This window comes from Onthophagus taurus, unplaced genomic scaffold (assembly GCF_036711975.1).
Source record: "Onthophagus taurus isolate NC unplaced genomic scaffold, IU_Otau_3.0 ScKx7SY_13, whole genome shotgun sequence".
In the NCBI taxonomy this organism is placed as follows: domain Eukaryota; kingdom Metazoa; phylum Arthropoda; class Insecta; order Coleoptera; family Scarabaeidae; genus Onthophagus; species Onthophagus taurus.
Window position 1 is genome coordinate 492,217 of NW_027248938.1, and position 10,471 is coordinate 502,687.

Here is a 10,471-nt window from a genome sequence, read left to right on the forward strand (position 1 = left end):
TAAATTTCAGATACGTTTCATAAAAAAGTGATCTGTATTTGGTAAAAAACCATATGCTTTTATGAATCAAGTATAATTTATTAAAATTGATTCCTTTCGAAAGTAGAAGTGGTTTTAAGATATCAAGGAGGGTGACAAAAATGAATATATATATCGGAGGTATGAAGTTGAAAAAGTGTCAGTACTTCACACAAGTGCTTGTCAGGAGAACCAACTCAAATATAATATGTAAGTCATAATTTATCTCATTTATAATTTTTAATACTATATAAGACAGGATAAGGAAGTAAATAGTTTTCTATTTTAATACATTTTGTACTAACACAACGATATGAAAACGTGCCAGGGTGTTACATATATTTCATTATTTTATAAAATTGAATAAATGTAAAAATCTTATGGTATGATTTTCTTACCGTTCTTGCACAAAATGGATTTTTTGTTAAATTGAACGGAGAGACGAAGGTGTTTTATGCTAAGACGGGGTTATTACTTGCTATATATATATATATATATATATATAATAATAATAATAATAAATAATAATAATAATAATATTATTGTTATAACCCGTAATAGCCGAGGCCACTAGCACGAATGCGATATAGAGCACGAGCAAAGCGAGTGCTGTATATCGCATGAGTGCGCAAAAAAAAACACTTCACTCACAGTTTCATAGAATATTTTAAAATTATTTGTTTATATCTGTTTGTTAAGGAAACGCTGCGAAAGCGTGCGTTAAAGAACAATGCATTTTTAAATGGGATTTAATTTAACGCACGCTTTCGTTACTTTAACGCATGCTTTCGTTACTTTAACGCACTGTTGTTTGAGACATCACACATTTAAAAAATGTGTAATGGTGTGGTTTAACTAAGGAAATATATTTAAATTTATAAATTTTTACAGATACATATACTTAATACAACCAAATTTCTCATAATGAATCCGAGTGAAATAAACAAAGTAGAAGACACATCATTTATGGATGGTGAACTGTTTAACGCATTCTACAACGGCCTTGGGAGCGACTTAGAACAACTTATGATTCAAGAAGCCGAAACGATTGAGGCTCGCATAGAAGATACTCAACAAAATACTAATCTAATTCCGGAAAATATCATATCAAGTCAAACCATTTCTACCCATTCCTCTTCAAGAAGGTCTCGAAAATATGAAATATATAAACATTCATTTTCACAACGATCGCAAAGTTCTCAAATTATCAATAGCAGTATTAGTAGTAACCTTGTTTTTAGTATCAATGATAGTAGCCAGGAAAATATGGAAAATTTTGTACCAAAAATTAATATTGTTAGTGGGGTAAAATCTACTACTACTATACAACCACATTCGTTGGCAAACGTTGGAGGATCTAGTTCTAAAGTTAATATTATTAAAAATATCTGCATTCAACCTCCTTGTAATGAAGCAGAAGCAATTAATTGTGATCGTGTGTCGGCAAATCTTGGAGGATCTAGTTCTAAAGTTAATATTATTAAAAATATCTGCGTTCAACCTCCTTCTAATGAAACAGAAGCAATTAATTGTGATCGTATATCACAAACTCCAACTATTCTAGAAAATTTGTTAACAACATTAGAAAACAACATGTATTTCACAGGAATGCAATCCGCCGTGTTAACCGCTTTCAGTGACGAAGAAGATAATGTAATACAAATATTTAAATATGAAATTGAATCGATAAAATACAATTTAAATACATCTTTGAAACATTTGGTAAAATCTGTTTGTGATAATGTAGTGATGAGAAGAAAATTCAGTGGTATACTTACTACCTCTGAAGATTCACAACAACTAAAAAAAATAAAATATTTCATAACTGAATTGCAACTTTCATTGCAACTCAATATATATATTTTATATATATATATATTGAGTTGAATTACATATTTACAAGAACTATTTAATTTTTTGATTCAGTTTATTGTCATTCATTGAAGGGGTTAGATATATGTATAATGACCGACGAAATATATGTTTCAGCACAAACATTATCGCTTCCAATACTAAATTTTAATGATATATTATTAGAAAACAAATTTAAAAGACATAGTGAATTATTCGGTGGTAATTCTAAGCGAGGGTTAATTGTTGGAAAATCGGGAGCTGGAAAGACGAACCTCATCCTATCATTAATAAGTGGTGCTAATGGTTTACGATTCCTCAATATCTATATATGTTCTAGTTCTTTAAATCAGTGTAAATATGAATATCTTCGAAAATTACTACAACCTTTGGATGATTGTGGGTATTATGAATTTACTAATATCAATGATTTTGTAACACCATCTGATGTTAAGGAATATTCGCTTGTAATATTTGACGACGTCAAATATTAGTGTGGTGGTCAAAACATTATAAAAGATTTTTTTTCATACGGACGGCATACTAATATTGACTGCTTCTTTTTATCTCAAAGTTATAGTGCTATCCCTAAACAATTAATTCGCGACAACGCCAATCTTCTTGTTTTATTTAGACAAGACCTAACAAATATGAAACATATTTTCACAGATCATTTGATTGGGGATATAACATTCGAGCAATTAATGCGCATCAGTAACATCTGTTGGGATACACCCCACGGATTTTTGGTTATTAAATTGTGGTAGATATCGAAAAGGATTTGATGAATATATAATGCTTTAAAATGATCTCATCTAAATTAGTATAAAACAGTCTTCTACCGGATAAAGCTGTATCAATGTAACGTCAGTACCATGGATAAATATTTAACTCAACAACTAATCAATGCTCGTGATGATCTACGTCAAAAAATTATTACATTGAAGGGAGACAGAAGAATCTAAGCTACGCACTGAATCAGAATTTGCCCCACTTACGAGTCACTTAAAAAATATCTCTACAAAGCTTGGAGTATTGAAAACAGAACCATTGACCTTTAAATCAGAAAAAGCTGATGGCTTTTCCTTTGATGACGGTGATGCTTTTTCACAAATTAAAAACTTACAATCAAAAATTGATAACAAGCCAACTACTTATTGACCTAAAACACCTAAAGCAAAGAAAAATAAAAATGAAACGAAAATTATTCACATCAACACCACAGAAAAAAGCTGTTGATTCACCAATCAAACATGACTTTCCATATCTAGAGAAGGATGATCATGATGATGATGATGAAATATTCGAAAGAGATCCTGGCGAAGAAACTATTAGTGAAAAGAGTAATCGAAGCAAAATCCAACAGGTTTTAGAATCACAGTTAGAAGATTGGGAACCTGACGACAGTAGCAGTTTTTTACTTAGCACATATGAACAAGATGCTAAGGAAAAACTTGAGGAAATTCGAAAAATGCTAAATGAACAATTGCAAACTCCAGAAGTGCAAGCAGCGTTGCAGCAATTTCACCCTCTTCCTAGACAATATATAACGGAATTAAAAATTGATGTGGAAAATAAGTTTGATAAAAAACATGGTGTTTATGAAACCGAAAATGGTATGTTTATGGGGAAGGATGATGTATTGTTTGATGATAAGAACATAATCATCGGTGGTTTAACATACCCTGGCACACCCGGTTTATATGAGTTGATTTTTAAAAAAGAACCCAAAAAATTTACCCAAAGAGATGCGCGTGAATATAAGGATCTATTATTAAGGACAAATGCTTATAATGTAAATTATAATGCGCAAAGACCTATTGCCCATAATAAATCCCATAAATACGTTAATATCATTAAACCGTTATTAGCTGGTCAAATACCAAACGTATGGTGGGCAAGAAAATGGAAGATTGGAGGTGGATTACAAAACCGTTTTTTAACAAACGCTATTAAAGAATACGAGTACTGGGATGATGTGAATGAATTGGTGGATAGACTTCGTTTATTAATAGCTTCGCAAGATGCTGGTCATTCTAGCCATCATAATGAAATTGTTTCAATTATTCAGGAACTAAGAGAGGCTAAAGTCATCAAATAAATTATTATAGCGAAGGTTTATAATTAGTATATTAACTATGACAAATGCTTTTCTCTACCATATTGTGTTAAATTTCTGTACACAACATGGTTTTAAGTAAGTTTGGTATACACGGTGGTGGAACAATAAACAAATTTGGTAAGCATATTCATGCTCACAACATAACTAAACACTTAAATCGGTCAAGAACAATTCAAGAACAAATTGTTAAACACCAAAAAGTGTTATTTATTTTAACGTTAAGTGGTAACAGTGCTTTGGAGTCCGATTTAATCCTACCGAGCGGATCAATTGTAGCAAGTAAGACAAGTGATGAACATTTTATTATTATCAATAAAGGGGGAGTAGTAGAATATATTAACCACTTTTATTTGGGTAATATAAAAGCATGCAAATTGTCAGATAATGTTCAGATGATCATAAACTCAAAGCCTTTTGATGTAATAAAAGGTGGTGAATTAAAAAAAGGTGATATTATAAAGTGTAAGTGCATCAAAAAACCGAAAACTTCAACTCGAATTAACCCGTTCTTCATAGAACTTTTGATTGAATCGAATGTATGAGTATTTATTATCGAAATTCTATGAGAAGAAGAAATTATGAAAATCAATCATAAACGAGATGTTGTTAATGAACTTCATGCTCCCGCTAGAAAGAATTTTAAGAGAAGGCGGGTAATAATTAAAGGGTTATTAGATTTATATCAAGCCGATCTAGTAGAAATGATTCCTTATTCGAATGTAAATAAAGGTTACAAGTATATACTTACAGTAATTAATGCCTTTTCAAAATATGGTTGGGCAAGCCCTCTACTAAACGAACATCTACTCGATTTTCCACATTTTCCATTGTTTTACCAAACACAATGTTATTCATTGCTTTATAATGGTTTTTCTCAAATTCGTTCTTGGCATTCTCACGTTTTGCGGAATTGAAATCTATGTATTTCTTCATCCATTCAGATTGTTCAAAACGTAAAACTCTATGTATATTTAAAATTTTTAATCCATTCTGTATACATTGTTGTAAGTTTGTATAATGGATGATGTACTTCGTCTTGTTCCATAGGGTAGCGGTTAATTTCGAATGCTTTGATCCTGGCGGAATTATTTTTTCAGGACAAAATGGTAAATCATTATGATCATTATGTAAATGTTCAGGATATTCTAAATCCACTTCAAATACATAACCAACTTTACTATCATCAATGTTCATTAAATTAATTTCATTTATTTCTTCTATCGTTAACTATCGAAATCCTCCTGTTGGTAACTTACGTCTCATTACGTGGCCATACAAATTAGTTGCATCTAAATACAGAATATATGATGACGGTTTTGTAACATCATATTCTTCCAAAAATCTATTATTAGCTTCCGCTGATCATTTTGTGCACATACAGAGTCCACCCCTAATACCATTTTTAAAAAAATGAAGCATATCTATGTCAGTTAATAATTCCAACCTTACTCCAGTCATTCGTAGTAATGCATCCCATCCAAATCCTGGTGCTGTATAGTAATGACAAGGATCTAATTTATAGTATTCCAAACATATTTTTCTAAAATTTTCAAATATATCTGCTAATAAAAGTACATCTGACATTAAGTATAAATCACTATATTCACCCAAATTTTGACAATTAAAAATTTGCCAAACCTTTTTAGCGCGAGCATAATCTTCGTTAGATACATTTTTATCACTTAATAGATCATAAAAGTGTTCACGTGCGGGCAGCTGTGAATATTCCAATTTTTCAAAGCAATCAACGAATGAATATGGAAATACACCTTTTTGTCGCATAAAAGAGAATTTTGTCTGATCTGTAAATTTTCGTTTAATTTCTATACATTGACAGTCATTTAAAAAGCTCCCCAATTTTTCTAATGAGCAAGACATGAACCGGAATGAGTCAACGAAACGAATCTTCATGTAAACTTTACGCTGTTTTCCTTTATGGTCTAAAGTTTGTCCTACGGCAATTTTTTTTGAAAATGATATATATTTTTCTTTGTTCTGGGCGATTACATCAACATCCTCTTCTTTCATAGCAATATTTTTTACAAACATGTGACTATCATAGTTTGAAAGATTATGAAAAAATACTGGTATAAATTTTGCGATCTGATAATTGATATTACATACAGAATGAGCGGCACCTCTGTACAAGCCTGTTAAGTGGTCATGATCACATACTTTTTGATTTAATTCCAATATTTTCTTTTCACATATATGACAATAATTATTTGCATCGTGTAAAATTTGTTGATATGCATTTAATGGTATCATTTCTTTGACTCTACTTAAATGCTTTACATATATTTCTTTAACATCCTTATCTATTTTTGTCATAAACTCATTTGCAGCATTTCGACCGCGATATTTTTCGAATTTTGATAATGAATCATCATATGGGCATTTTATATAATACGCAAACGCGTACGGCTCGTGTTGAAAGCACTTTTCAGTATAGGGAACTGTTTCATCATAAACTCTATCATTTCCTTCAATCGGTTTTAATATCGCTTCAAAATCGGCATAAATGACAAAGGGGAGCTTTAATTGTTTTTCAAAATTTTTAAATTTAAGTATATTTTCTTGTTCCATGTTCCCATATTTGTCAGTCACCATGTTCATTGATGGTAAAATGGCTCTACTTTAGTACAATCATCATTTTGATGGCGTATTAAATTTATTTCAGAAGTGAAATAAATCAAACATCCTTCACATATATATTTTTCATGGCCATTCTGGGAGGATTGTGAAGTTATCAGACGTGATAATTTTTTTATCCAGCAAAAATGGTTATTTCCATAATCGTCCGTCACTAATAGTAAATTTACATGTTGATCCCTTTTCCGCTGACATATACTTAATGTTACAATATCATGAATCATCGCCTCGCCGTTAAACCACGAATTTATCCCGTATAAATTAATAGAAATGTTATTATGCTCCTCAAATCTTGGAATTTCCCGTATACCTACTGGAAATTCTAAATTGTTATAATCCATACATGTCTCCGAAAAATGTGGGTATGATGACACTCGTTGCGGTAGACCAGTTGGTGGATAGAGAGCGGATGTAATCGCCCAAGCAAAACAATAATTATCATTATTCTGAACATTAATTACCGCTTTTTTAGCTTTAATGGTAATAGGTAAATCGATGAAACTAGAAGCTCTTGTAGGATTGTATTTATTACAATTTATTTCCATAAATAAAATTTCAACTAAAGTCCATCCCACAATATAGGCACGTCAAATAATAATACTATTACTATGATATAATATATTACCTGAATCGCGCTCCTGAAACTCAGACATTTTTGCCTTTATTTCATCCACAAATTCTTCATATACATCATAAACATTGATAGCGCTTGTAATAATCTTATTTTTTGTATTGAAGGACTTTACTTCCACATCATTTTTCGAATTTAAAAAATAAATACCAAAACACTCCATATTAACTTTTATGTTGCAGTGTATGTCAATAACCCTTTGTAATAGACTAAGAACTTTTTCACGAATTTTGTAACTATATTAGGATATATCTATATGTTTCCCTGGTTCTGTTATACGATAACTTGTTATTTTATTGCCAAAAGCGGATGTAATTTCTTCTACACCATCATCAATAATAGTAAATGCGTTTCGTTTATGATCATTGCTTCGTAGATGTGCCGAATAACACTGCTTATTTACGTATTCGTTACAAATTTCACATAAAACGCTATTTGAAGAATGTGCTTCATTATCTTTAATGCGTTTACCTACACAAGCAGTTCGCCGATGTCTTTTAAGATTATCTAAACGGGTGAAACTTTTACCACAATTTTCACAATTAAACATTTTGCTGTTGTTGAACTGATATGTTTTGTTAGAATCACTGTTCTTGTTATGAAATCGTTTTTTGAACAACTTCTCTTTATATCCTCCTCGTAAGAGAGAATAATTGGGAGGGGTCAAGGAAATCACCAATTTTGAGATTTTTTCATTTTAATAACTTTCATTTAAAAGATCACCGGTTTACCATCATTTCTAGGTCACCATTAGTCGCTGATGGAACAGTCAAGGTCAAGGTCGAGCCGATTCCGAAATCCTATGAACATTCAAGGTCAAGGTCACTTGGTGTGACCTTAGTCTACCTAGGAACCTTCTCCTTGAGCGGTCGAGGTCAAGGTCACATTAGCCGATTCTGGAACCTCATCATGGAACAACCAAGGTCAAGGTCACTTGGTGTGACCTTAGCCTACTTAGGAACCTTCTCCTTGAGCAGTCGAGGTCAAGGTCACATTAGCCGATTCTGGAACCTCATCATGGAACAAACAAGGTCAAGGTCACGCGGTGTGATCTTGACCTTGGTTGTTCCAGGAGGAGGTTCCAGAATCGGCGAATACCTACTACTCTTCTTCATTGCGACTGGCTGCTAGAATATCATCTAGATATACGAATAGGAAATCTAAGCCAGATAGAACTTCGTTTATGAACCTTTGAAAAGTTTGTGCCGCATTACGTAAACCGAAAGGCATTCTCGTGAATTCGAACAGACCAAACGGTGTAGTGAAAGCCGTTTTAGGAATGAGTAGGATGCTACAAGTTTCCTTCTTCAGGTACGACTAAAGGATTATACAAAAAAGAGAGAGAAACGTTAAACTATCTTTTAACAAAATGTGTGAAAAAATATATATAAACTTTTAAATAAATTCGCCATATTTTCATGGACTAAAAACTTATTATTAGAAAAACACGTTATGTGTGTCTAAGGACGTCACTTACTCAGCGTTCTTAAGAGGCTACTTTACCATACAGCTCGGCAAATTACAAAAAACATACATTATTTATGAAAATATTTGGATAAAATTGTGTACATAGCTTCTTCTAACAATTCTACATAACGCATGGTGAAAATTTTTAAAATTTTCCCAAAAAAGGGGGTTTTTTCCTCAATATTATAGAATTTGGTCGTTCTTTTTTAGCTTGCATGATAGTATACTTGAAAATAGTAATATTTTTCTAATAAATTTTTTCAAAATTTTTAGTTATAAAGGAATAGTTTGTAATTTGCTAAAATTGCAAAAAGGTAGCGTAAAAATGAATATTTTCCGTCAAGATTCCCACGAAGTATTACCACCGCGTTAGTCTATTACTTTGTTTTAGCTCCTTAGCTCCTTGTTTTATCTATTAGTTTTTTAATGTGGTAGAGAAAATAATCATTTCCAAAAGTACGTTTCGAACTTTATTTTCCGTGATTTTCTACTAATGATTGTGTAATTTAACTAAATTTTTGAGTTTATAGTCATTAGTTGTTATTTTATTGTGTACTATAGTGTTAGTTTAATTTAGTTTGTGTAAAGTTTTTATAAACAATGGGTAAGTATGTTCATCTAAAAAACTACCCCTTAGCATTTGAAGATGTTCTCGAAAAAGGAGTAATAGATTTCTGTTATCTGTCGGTACCGGATATACAGAGACTGAAGAATTATTGTTATGTGTAGATATAAAATTTATGTTAACAAAAACATTCCAAAAATATCAAGAAACCGTAAGTGACAAAATCATGGATTAAGCATGGCAGTCTATGAAGAACGCAGGTGAAGAAGAATTAATTTAGTTACAGCTTCAGGAGAAATAAATAAAGACTGAATTCCTATGATAACCTTAATTACAGATACCTGGTGTAAACGCTAAACGCTCGAACAACGTCAATTACGATGCATCATCCGGAGTGGTACTGCTATAAAATAATTGTATATAATAAAATAAAATACTTGTATATACAGGGTAATTCAGGTAGGTAGCGAGAGCCGATCAGGGTTATGTTGCTATTGATAATGATAGCAATTCGGTTATAATTTATGAGTGATATTTCACATTTCACATTTCGAATTTATTGGAAACTTGCAAGATGGATGCATTAACAGAAATAAAATACAAATTATTACCAGAAGCTAAAGTACCAATCAGAAATGGATCCAAGAAAGGTATCTGTGCCTAACTGCATCGAGATTTGGTGATGTATGTACGATGAGAAATGACACGTCTTGCTTAAATAAAGTTAAATTAATCTTGTACTCGGAATTTGCTAGAAACAATAACACTAAACATGGCCAAGACTATGAATGGCTAGCAGTAAAAAAATTTTAAAGTAAATATAACTTGTCAGCAAACTCTTGAGCTCTATTCATCCGTAAGATGTATGGATTCTAGTTGCAAGTCCAAATGAAACAATAAAAAACGAAAATGCCATCGTCGAGGTGAAGTGTCCAGCGAATTTCAAGAGCTTCCTAAAGGCTCATTTCAACGATGGCAAATTAAAATTTCCTAAAGATTTTTCTATTCAGGGCTGTTTTATTTATTACACTATTAGCCATATTTTCTATACTTGAATTATTATTTAATATTATTACCTATTAATTAGGTATTACATATTATTTCATTTACTTATACAAGGTGATGCAGACCATCCACGCAGTCCATTTTTTTAAACGGAAATATT